General features: G+C 47.2%; 1 protein-coding gene across 1 annotated transcript in view; it reads right to left on the bottom strand.

Moving 5' to 3' along the window:
• The window catches only part of Smim3 (small integral membrane protein 3), a 22371-nt gene extending 13852 nt beyond the window's left edge, over positions 1-8519 (bottom strand). The window contains exon 1 of the mRNA XM_023715335.1: positions 8113-8519. The gene's annotated coding sequence lies outside the window, so the exon portion shown is untranslated. The remainder of the gene's footprint in view (positions 1-8112) is intronic.
• Between the last annotated feature and the right edge of the window lie 807 nt (positions 8520-9326).

The following is a 9326-nucleotide window of genomic DNA, read 5'->3' as shown; positions in this document are numbered from 1 at the left end:
AAAAAAAAAAAAAAGGTCAAATGAAAGAAGGGAAAAAGATATATTTAGGTATATAGGCAGAATAGTTTGCATAATTGTATTGTTAATTTCTGATGGTCTTTTGAAAGGAGCAAAATGCTTAAAACATTTTTGTTACTCTGATTTTTTTCCTCCTTTGAATTTCTTATAACTTCTTTGCTATTTTTTTTTTATCTTTTATTTGGCACACGGTCTTGCTAAGCTTGGACTCATAGTGATCCCCCTGTCTGCGTCTCCCCAGCACTGGGATTACAGACCTGTGCCACCACACCCAGTTTCAGTGGCCAGCTTGGTGTAGGACCAGCACAGAGATCAAACCCAGGTCCTTGCACTTGCCAGGCAGGCACTTAGACTGCCAAGCTATCTCCAAGCCCTGCTTTTTTTTTTTTTTCTTTCCTTTCCTTTTCTTTTCTTTTCTTTTCTTTTCTTTTCTTTAAAAGAATCTTACATGTTTATATCTGATAATCTGAACAACTAATTTGAAGATAGCATCATGTAATACAGCAACCACTGGTGAATTCACATTACTTTGTTTAGTGAAATCTTGTGTCATTTCTAATGATGGGTTTTCTTTCTATCACTACTTTGCATTCTTCAAAAATAAAAAATAAAAGTTAATGTAAAAAAAAAAACCAACACAGTGATTAAACTGACCCCTTCCTGCACTACACATATGAAACTGGTAGAGTTAGCAACTCAATCTAATCCAATAAACATTTATGGCACTGTGATCAAAACTAGAGGTCAAGAGGTCAGCATAGTGATACAGATAGTCATATATGGTTTTTGCCCTTAAGGACTACACTCTCTTCTGAAAGAAAAAGAAAAGAAACATCAAACCAATTGCAGAGAAGTACAAAGCACTCTGACAAGCAGAAAAGTGAGTGCTACCTTGACAGCATAAAGCACCTGCTAGTGGAAAAAGCAAAGTGGACTCTACCGGGCCTCTGGAGCCAAGGATCTCGACTTGAACACTGCCTTCCACCTTCACTACTGCTAAACTTCAGTTTCCTCATTTGTGAAAGAAAATGCTAAAAGCACTATATCAAAGCATTGCATTGTGAGCATAGTGCAGACTCCTAGAACAGAACAAATGTTCAAAAAAGCTTCATCTCCGTGTTTTACCTAAGTAAAACAGACTTTACAAAGAACAGAGCATTTGATATGGGCTTGGAAGGATAACAGGACTTCAGAAGGAAGAAATGGGGCTAGGAGATAGCTTAGCAGTCTAAGCACCTGCCTGGCAAGTGCAAGGATACAGGTTTGATCCCCAGTACCACATGCCATGGCAGTCACTGAAACTGGGCATGGTGGTGCAAGCCTGTAATCCCAGTGCTGGGAGGCTGAGACAGGAAGATCACTATGAGTCTGAGTTGCATATCAAGACCCTGTACCAATTAATTAATTAAAAAAGAAGAAGAAATGAAGGTACAAGCCAGTTGAGCCCAACAGACCTCCTCAGCCAAGTCCAGAAGTAATGAAGCCATATAGTATGTTGGGGCAGATGCAGTTCTGCTGCACAATTTCTAAAGTAGGAATGATAACAATAGCAACAACTTCACTGGATGCAGTGAACCGGATGGACAAAAGCTAATGCTGCAGAGTGGTTCTTAAATGTCCCCTCTCAGGCCCATGTGGTAGAAGCTTAGTCCCAGTGTGATGCTATTGGGTGGGAGGTAGTAGAAATTTTAAGAGGTGGAGCCCAATGAGAGGTCTTCTAGCCATTGGGGATGCACCACACAAGGGGGCAGTGTGACCACAACACCTTCTTCCTCTCTTCTGCTTCCCAGTTGCCATGAGGTGAACAGCCTGTCCACCATGTGCTCCTGCCTTGATCTCCTCTCCCCATGGATCCCAAAGCAACAGGAACAATCAGTCATGAGCTGGAACGTCCAAAACAGTAAGCCAAAGTCAACCTTTTCATCTTTATAAGTTTATTATCTTGAGTATTTTTATAGCAACAGAAAACAGATTAACACAACACTCAGGACAATGCCTGATATACATAGGGAGGGCTTCGTAGAACACCAAGAAAAGAATCCTTGAAGAGGCTCAGAGGCCCTACAATTAACTAGGGTGCCATGAATGCTCTGGGTTCACTTGAGCTCAGTGTAAGAAACAAAAGTGACAAGTTTCATAAGCAAATAGCCTTTGATGTCTATCCTGACTTTGGACTTCTGGAAACAGCACACCCTTCAAATCTGCACTGCAGGTAACAGTCAACTTTTGAGAGACTGCCAATGGTTATCCAACCGGTTTTACTGCCAAGGAGCCTACTGAGGAAGAAGGCACTAAAGAAATGACTTCCTATTAGCAGACAAGCATAATCTTCTCAAACTGACAGACAGGCAGGTGGCATCCTGCAGGTCTGGCCCTCGTCTAGCACTGCCAGAGCTCTGGGTACATGGTGCCATTTCCCTTCCATCAGACATCAGGCCACAGACAAGGCAGTGAGAACCAGCTGAGTCACAGTGCTGATGTATAAAGATGTGAGACTCTTCAAGCACCTGCAGAACATGAGCATGAAGCTGATGGCTCAGGGCACTGGCCACCTTTCAGGACCTTTCCTCAAGTTCCAGCCTCAGAAGGAATGAGTTCCTGCTCACATTTCCAGGAAGAATGCAACACTCAGAATAGACAGAGAGCAACTCATGCTCCAGAAAAGGCTCCATTAACCACCTTCAGCCTGAGTACCAAACAGCCTCCCCCCCCCCGCACACTCGATCCCACTGAAGACTTCTGCACCCACTGCTCCCTCTCCTTAGGATGCTGAGGATGCTTGGAATGAGCCCCGACCCTTGTCTCAGAGTCCAAGACATCACCTTAAATGTTTCACTCTGAACTTTTTCCAGACCCACCCTATTAAGTTACCACCCAAACCTGCTAGCCACACTCTGTCTCACAGCTCGGTGTATTTTCTTTATATATATTTCATAATTTCATACTCTCTTGTTTATGATTTGTTTTTACTGGCTTTCACTCCTAACAGGCTGAAGACGTGTTCCTCTGAACTCTCCGATGTACGCACACAGAGAGCAGAAGTTCATATTTTGTTTACTGATGCATCTTCAGCATCTATCACCCCGTAAATGTCAATAAATATGAGACACGAGGAACAATGAACGTGAGACTGAACAGGTCAGAACTTAACTCAAGGAACTTAATTAGCAGAAGAGATCCAGAAAGCATCCTATCCCCCCAGGAACCTCAACGACTGCAAAACTGAGAATCATATTTCTAAAACAAAATGACAATCTCTGATTTCATCATTTTCTGGGCTCTCTCTGTATTCAAGAAGAACTAGAAGAAGAGTCTCCTCCTTTTCAGCCTCCTATCCTGTACATATCAGGCAGAGGACTGGCCTTCCATAATCAAGTCCTCTAGGATGTTCTTTTGTTGAATTGCTTGGGTAAGAGCCCCAATTTTAATTTTGATTCCCTGTATACAGAAGCCAGTGGTCAGGGGAGTGGTATCCCAAGTTGTGAACATTCCTTTGTTCTTAGAAGAGGGTAGGAAGAAAGACAAAAGAGGGGACAAGTTTTGCAAGCTGATTCCAGGATAAGGACATCCCAGTCTCACATTTATTCTTGGAAATAGCTCTCCTCCCATTGTGCAACCCTCAGCCTCAGACTTTCCCTGGTCACCATATACTCATTCCACCAGGAACATTTGTTCCAAAGACAGGAGCCAGACAATAAATGGATGCTGAAATGAATCAACCAGAGCCCTTTCTCTGATGACCCAAGGTCCCTGGGAAACACTGTTTTCATTTCACCCCAACAGATACTTTCTTCCTCCAGAACTACTACTGGGTTAAAGACATATTCCCTGCCTGCCCTTCTATCTGCTCTTCTGTGGCTAGAAAAAAATGGAAAAGCACCAAAAGAGAGCCAGCAGAAGAAAACACCCAGGCCAAATCCACAGCATCCTGCTTAAGACACTACCATCTATCACTGTTATTTGCAATGACTAAGGGCTGCTGTGTGTTGGGGGGGCAAAGGAGACTCTCCAGGAAAAGGACTGCAGAAGGCTCAGAAACAGAGCCTCAGGAATCCCACAGTGCTAGTGCCATGCCCTAAGGCAGTCACTCTCAAAAAGAGAGTCTCAGCTGGGGAGATCGATCAGTGGTCTAAGCACTTGCCTGGCAAGCACAAAGACCAGGGTTCGATCCCCAGTATCACATGCCATGTGAGCCCAGAAATGGGGCATAATGGTACACGCCTGTAATCCCAGCGCTGGGGAGGCTGAGACCGGATGATCATTATGAGTTTGGAACTGTGTAACAAGACCCTATACCAACATTAAAAAAAGAAAAAGAAAAGAGTCTCATGCTAAAGATAGGAAGAAACATCCCCCCAACACCACTACCACCACCACCTTGCCAAAGATGCCCATCTCCTAGGTCCCCCACCTCCCCGGCCATGAGTATACAGAAACAAAGCATGGTTCAGAAATCAGAGCCCTAAGAACACAGGCAAAAGGGACATTGTAGATGGGATTAAATTTAGGACATTGAGGCCAGAGATTACCCTGGATTATGAGGGCCCAACCTCATCATCTAAACTCCTAAAAGGGAAGAAAGAGAAAGGCAGAAGAGGGATCAGAAAAATGAGACATGAGACAGGCTGATTCCTGCTGTTGGTTTGAAGACAGAGCATGGGCGCTAAGAGCCATGGAAGGCAGCAGCCTTCAGAGGCAGAGAATGGCCCTGGGTTTATAGCCAGCAAGAAGGTGGTGGCCTTGGGCCTGCAACCATAGGAAGTAAACTCTGCCAGCAGTTAAGAGAAGAGGGAAAGTGGTTGTTCTTTAGTTCCTCCCAAAAGAAAAGCAACCTGATGATATCTTGATTTTATTCATGTGATACTCGTTTATTTTTGTGGACTCTAAACTACAGAGCTAGAAAGGTTTAAACTGCTACATTTACACAATAGTAAATTGTTACCTCTACATTAGAAAACAATCACACAGTGTGACCCTGAGTAAATCACTCTTTCTAATGGACCTCTGTTTTGCTGTCAGTCATTTGGAAGGAATGGATGGGTTGATTTCCAAGGGTCTGGCTCACTCTGAAAGATTACCCACTCTTGTGACATGTGCCTCCACCCCTAGCCATACCCCCAGTTACAGAGTGGACAGAAGTTGAAGACCATCAAAGAAAGAACAGAAAAGAGTAAAAGAAAAAGTGATCTTCAAAAAGCCCCTAAGGTATTTTCTAAGATACCACCTACAGGCACCAAGCAGAAAGGTTTCCTGCTGTAACTCCACCACTTCCCTGACTATAGCCAGAGGAATGAAGTAGCAAGTCTACAGAAGAAGGCTCCAGGATCAACTGATAGACACTGCTTAGAGCACCAAGTCAAGGATTCCCCAGCCTTGTGGATGCCAGATGTCTGCCTGGGGCAAGAATCAGGACTAGTGACATGCTTCCCTGATATTTGTCATCATTAAATGAAAGATTTGGGAAAATCAGTTTCATTTTCTCTGTCTCTCCTCCCTCCTTCATTCTCCCTAAATCTATGTAATAAGTCCTTAGCAAGTCATATGCCCAATTAGCAAATCAGCCCCAAAATTAGAAATCTACATGTATATACAACCAAGCAAATATGTTCTATACTGGGGATTGAACCCAGGGCCTTACACATGCTAGCAAGAACTGCATCATTGATCAGACCCTGAGGCAGGATCTCACTAAGTTGTGCAGCCTGGCCTTGAAGTTGTGACACTTCTGGGCTCAGCCTCCTGAGCAGCTGGGATTGCAAGCATGAGCCACCACACCCAGCTTCTTTATACAATCAAGTAATTAAAGTACACAATTGGAATCTGGCTTGCTATTGTTTAATATGCCATCCAGCTCTTAACTCTGACCTGCTCAGCACTTAGCTTTTACAACTCCATTCAGTGAGAACCACCTTCTGTCTGAGCCATCAGAGGCCTACAGTTCCTAGTAACCCACTAGTATACTGGCTTTCAAGATCTCACCTGACTTTCCCCAGATCATCCTGCCAGTCAGTTAAAAAAGCAAGATCTGAAACCTGGTTTCCCCAAATTCCAAAGACATTCAGACTTCTGTGTCAGCCTACCTGGGTGATTATACCTATACCTCACTCTGCCACTTCCTGTGATCATAGGTGTCACTTTCTCTTTTTGAAGCTCAGTTTTAAGTGGAGAGAACAATATTCCCTCTCAAACAAGATTTAATTAATGAATACACATAAAATGGCCCACAGTACACACTCAAGTGGTGTTCAGTGGGATCCTTATTACATTATTCAGCATACCTGGTCAGTCTGGGTAGAGGGCTGTGGGTAGAAATGTTTGGATCTATCTTTGCACTGCCTATAGTGGCTGTGTAATATCAACCAAAACAAAAATCCCCTTTCCTTGGAGCTATTTCCTTCATTAGTAAGTTTCAATCCATAGAGAAGAGGCAGAAAAACATTTATAGAGGATCAGAAGACAGCTGGTAAGCAGCTGAGGCTGTGACTGACCCCTTAACCTCTTTTTCTGTCACCCTTGGGCCCAGTATCTGACTCAACCACAGTCCCCAGAGTCTCTTATTGGCTTTGTGTCTCTGACACCTCACCACAGCTCTGTGGTTCTCTGACTACACGAAAGGGGAATTCCCAGACCTTTCCTGCAGTGGATTCCACATCCCCAAGAGGTCAGTACCTAGTCACCCACCATAATTTGCAACCCCAGGGTGTGTGGAGACAGAAGGTCTCCACTGGAATGGAAAAACACTTCTTGGCTATTTGGGCCCTCAGTGCAGAGGTACATGCTGTCCTCAGGCTCAGCTGGGCAATCTCCTATGAGTTCAGACAGTTGGTGGGTGACTGCACAACACCAAGGGAAGGATATCCTTACCCACAAATGTCCACTCTACTTCCTTACTTCACAGATGAGAAGATGGGGTATAGAGAATGGAAACACTTCTTTCACCATAACTCAGGATCTCCTCAGAGACCCCTAGAGAACTGTTCTTCCCAGCACCCCTCCCCCCACCTCAGCCCCAACCAGTACTAACAGTCCCTCTGGACTATTTATTCAATGCAGTGGCACCACAGAGCCCAGCAGATGGTTGAGGAATGACTGAGCAGCTTCCCAGGCTGCAGCCTGGAGCTTTGAGGAGTCTGGCATTCACTGTCTGCAATCCGGAACCATTAGCTCCAGGTGCCAGCAAGCTTTGTGCTGATCAGGAAGAAACCGCTGGAACTGCATGAACAGGAGTCCATCCTGGTCACTCCATCAGAATAACTACTCTTGACATTTCCACGGAGTTTTATGGTTTCACCTTTTCAACCTTTCATTCTGTCAGTACTTACTGAGCACTTTGTATTTGCCAAGCCCAGTGTGCCAAGTGCTTAGGATGCCCCCAGAAATGAGAATACAGGAGATAGGCACCCCTACACTCCAGAAATCCGGAGGAGAGGAGGAGTGAAAAAGAACCAGCAATTAGATTTGTTCTAACTAAAGCAGCTGGTACCCCGAGGTGAAGGAGCTTGGGGAAAAAAAGTCCCTCTCCACTTTTCAGACATCCTTTCTTCTTTGCTTTCCGTCCACAAAGAATGTTTTCCGCGCTTCACAGATGTAGGCATAAAGGCTTAGCAAGTCGATGGTGAAGCAGCTGGGCACAGAACCAGGACAACAGTCTTGACTCCAAATTCCCGCGCCTTCCAAGCGGGACTCTGAGAAAAGGATCCCGCGGTTCTGGAGGCAGCGAAGACCCAAACCCAGCGTGTGCTCAGGCCCCAGAGCCGAGCCCCGACCGGGCCCGGAGAGCCAAAGACAACGCCGAACAGAGGGCGGAGTGGGGATAGCCGGGCGAAACCCGTCGGACAGTGGGGCTGAGACGCACCCACCAAGCCCGGGTCTCCGCAAAGGCCCAGGATCCAGTGCACAAAGGGTGACAGGAATTTGGGGGCCGAGAGACAAAGAAAAGGGAAGCGGGGCTGGGGAAGAAATGCGCCTGCAGTGAAGGGGAAGCGAAGGAGGCGAGGGAGGTGAGGGCATAAAGCGGGGCTCCGGGAGCGTCGCGGGCTAGGGGCAGCAGGAGCGCAGTCGGAGCCCCACCGCCACACCGGTGGCCTCACTCACCCCAGAGCCGCGGTACAGCCCTTGAGCCCGCCGTCGCACTGGGTCCGAGGTGGGTCGCGGAAAGTTGGCGGCGCTTCACCCGCTCCACCGGCGGGTCCAGGATCCGCCGCCGGAAACGGCCCCCGGCCTGGGAATGTGCCCCAGCGGGCGCCTAGAACGTGCCGGGCCCCCCGGGCTCCCCCGAGCTCCTGGGCGCGCAGGAGCCGGCTGAACGAGGGGACCGGCACCCCGCGCGTTGCTCCACGGGCCGGGGCTGCGCGTCTGCTGGGGCCCGGAAGCCTGTGTCCCCGGCTCCCGGCCGCGCAAACCTTCCAGCCCCTCCGAGACCTCCCGGCCAGCTGTAGAGAAGAAAGGAACTTTGAGGAAAAAGAGAGCGCGGAGTCCCGGGCTCCCTTCCAGCTCCGCGCGCACTCCCCCCTGTGGCCTTAAAGAGACAACTTCGTTCCTGGGGGTCTCGGCGCTCTGGACTGTAAACCAGTGTTGACCTACGACGACCCTTTTCAGCTCCAGTCCAGACCCCAGAAAGTCTAAGGAGAGGACTTGGATAGAAGACTCAGACCTCCTGCTTTTCAGTGGACTGAATATAGGATCCTTAGAACGCTCAGCCTCTGTTCTTCCCCTCCACCGGCGAGGACAACGACGCCCTCTCCCAGCCTCACTTGAGGATTGACTTCGAGAACCTGTGTGCGACTGGTTGTTGTCTGCCTGTAAGCGTGTTTATTTTGTGACAACAGCGATCAAAAGCCCATTAGGATTCAATATCTAAAGGGCTTCCATTCCCTCCTTTTTGGTAGCCCAGGTTCCACGCAGCACAGCGCCCGCTCTGCAGCCTGCTCCCTCCCCAGGGAACCCTCAGATGAGGAAGCGCTCCCATCTTGTCTTGGCACTCACACTTCTGAATTCAGCGATGAGTTTCCTCCAGTCTTACTCTTCTGAAAACCAGCAGCACCTGTCTGAACTACCAGTGGGACCCTGAGAAATCCTGGAGCCTAATTGTGTTCCAGGATCTTCCTACACCCAGGAGATTCAGTAAGCCGTGAACTGAGTTTACCGTTTCCTCCAGCTTTGGGATGAGGTCAGCGGAAAGGACATCAAAAAATCACTAGGCATCAGTTTTGTTTTGTTTTGTTTTGTTCTGTTTTGTTTTGTTTTGTTTTGTTTTTAAGGACGGCAGTGAGGATGAAGGGACCTGACATGAGAAGCAACCTGACAGA

This window comes from Octodon degus, unplaced genomic scaffold (genome assembly GCF_000260255.1).
Source record: "Octodon degus isolate 3935 unplaced genomic scaffold, OctDeg1.0 scaffold00040, whole genome shotgun sequence".
NCBI lineage: Eukaryota > Metazoa > Chordata > Mammalia > Rodentia > Octodontidae > Octodon > Octodon degus.
The sequence above is the reverse complement of the archived record's forward strand: the minus strand, read 5'-3'. Positions and strand labels throughout refer to the sequence as shown.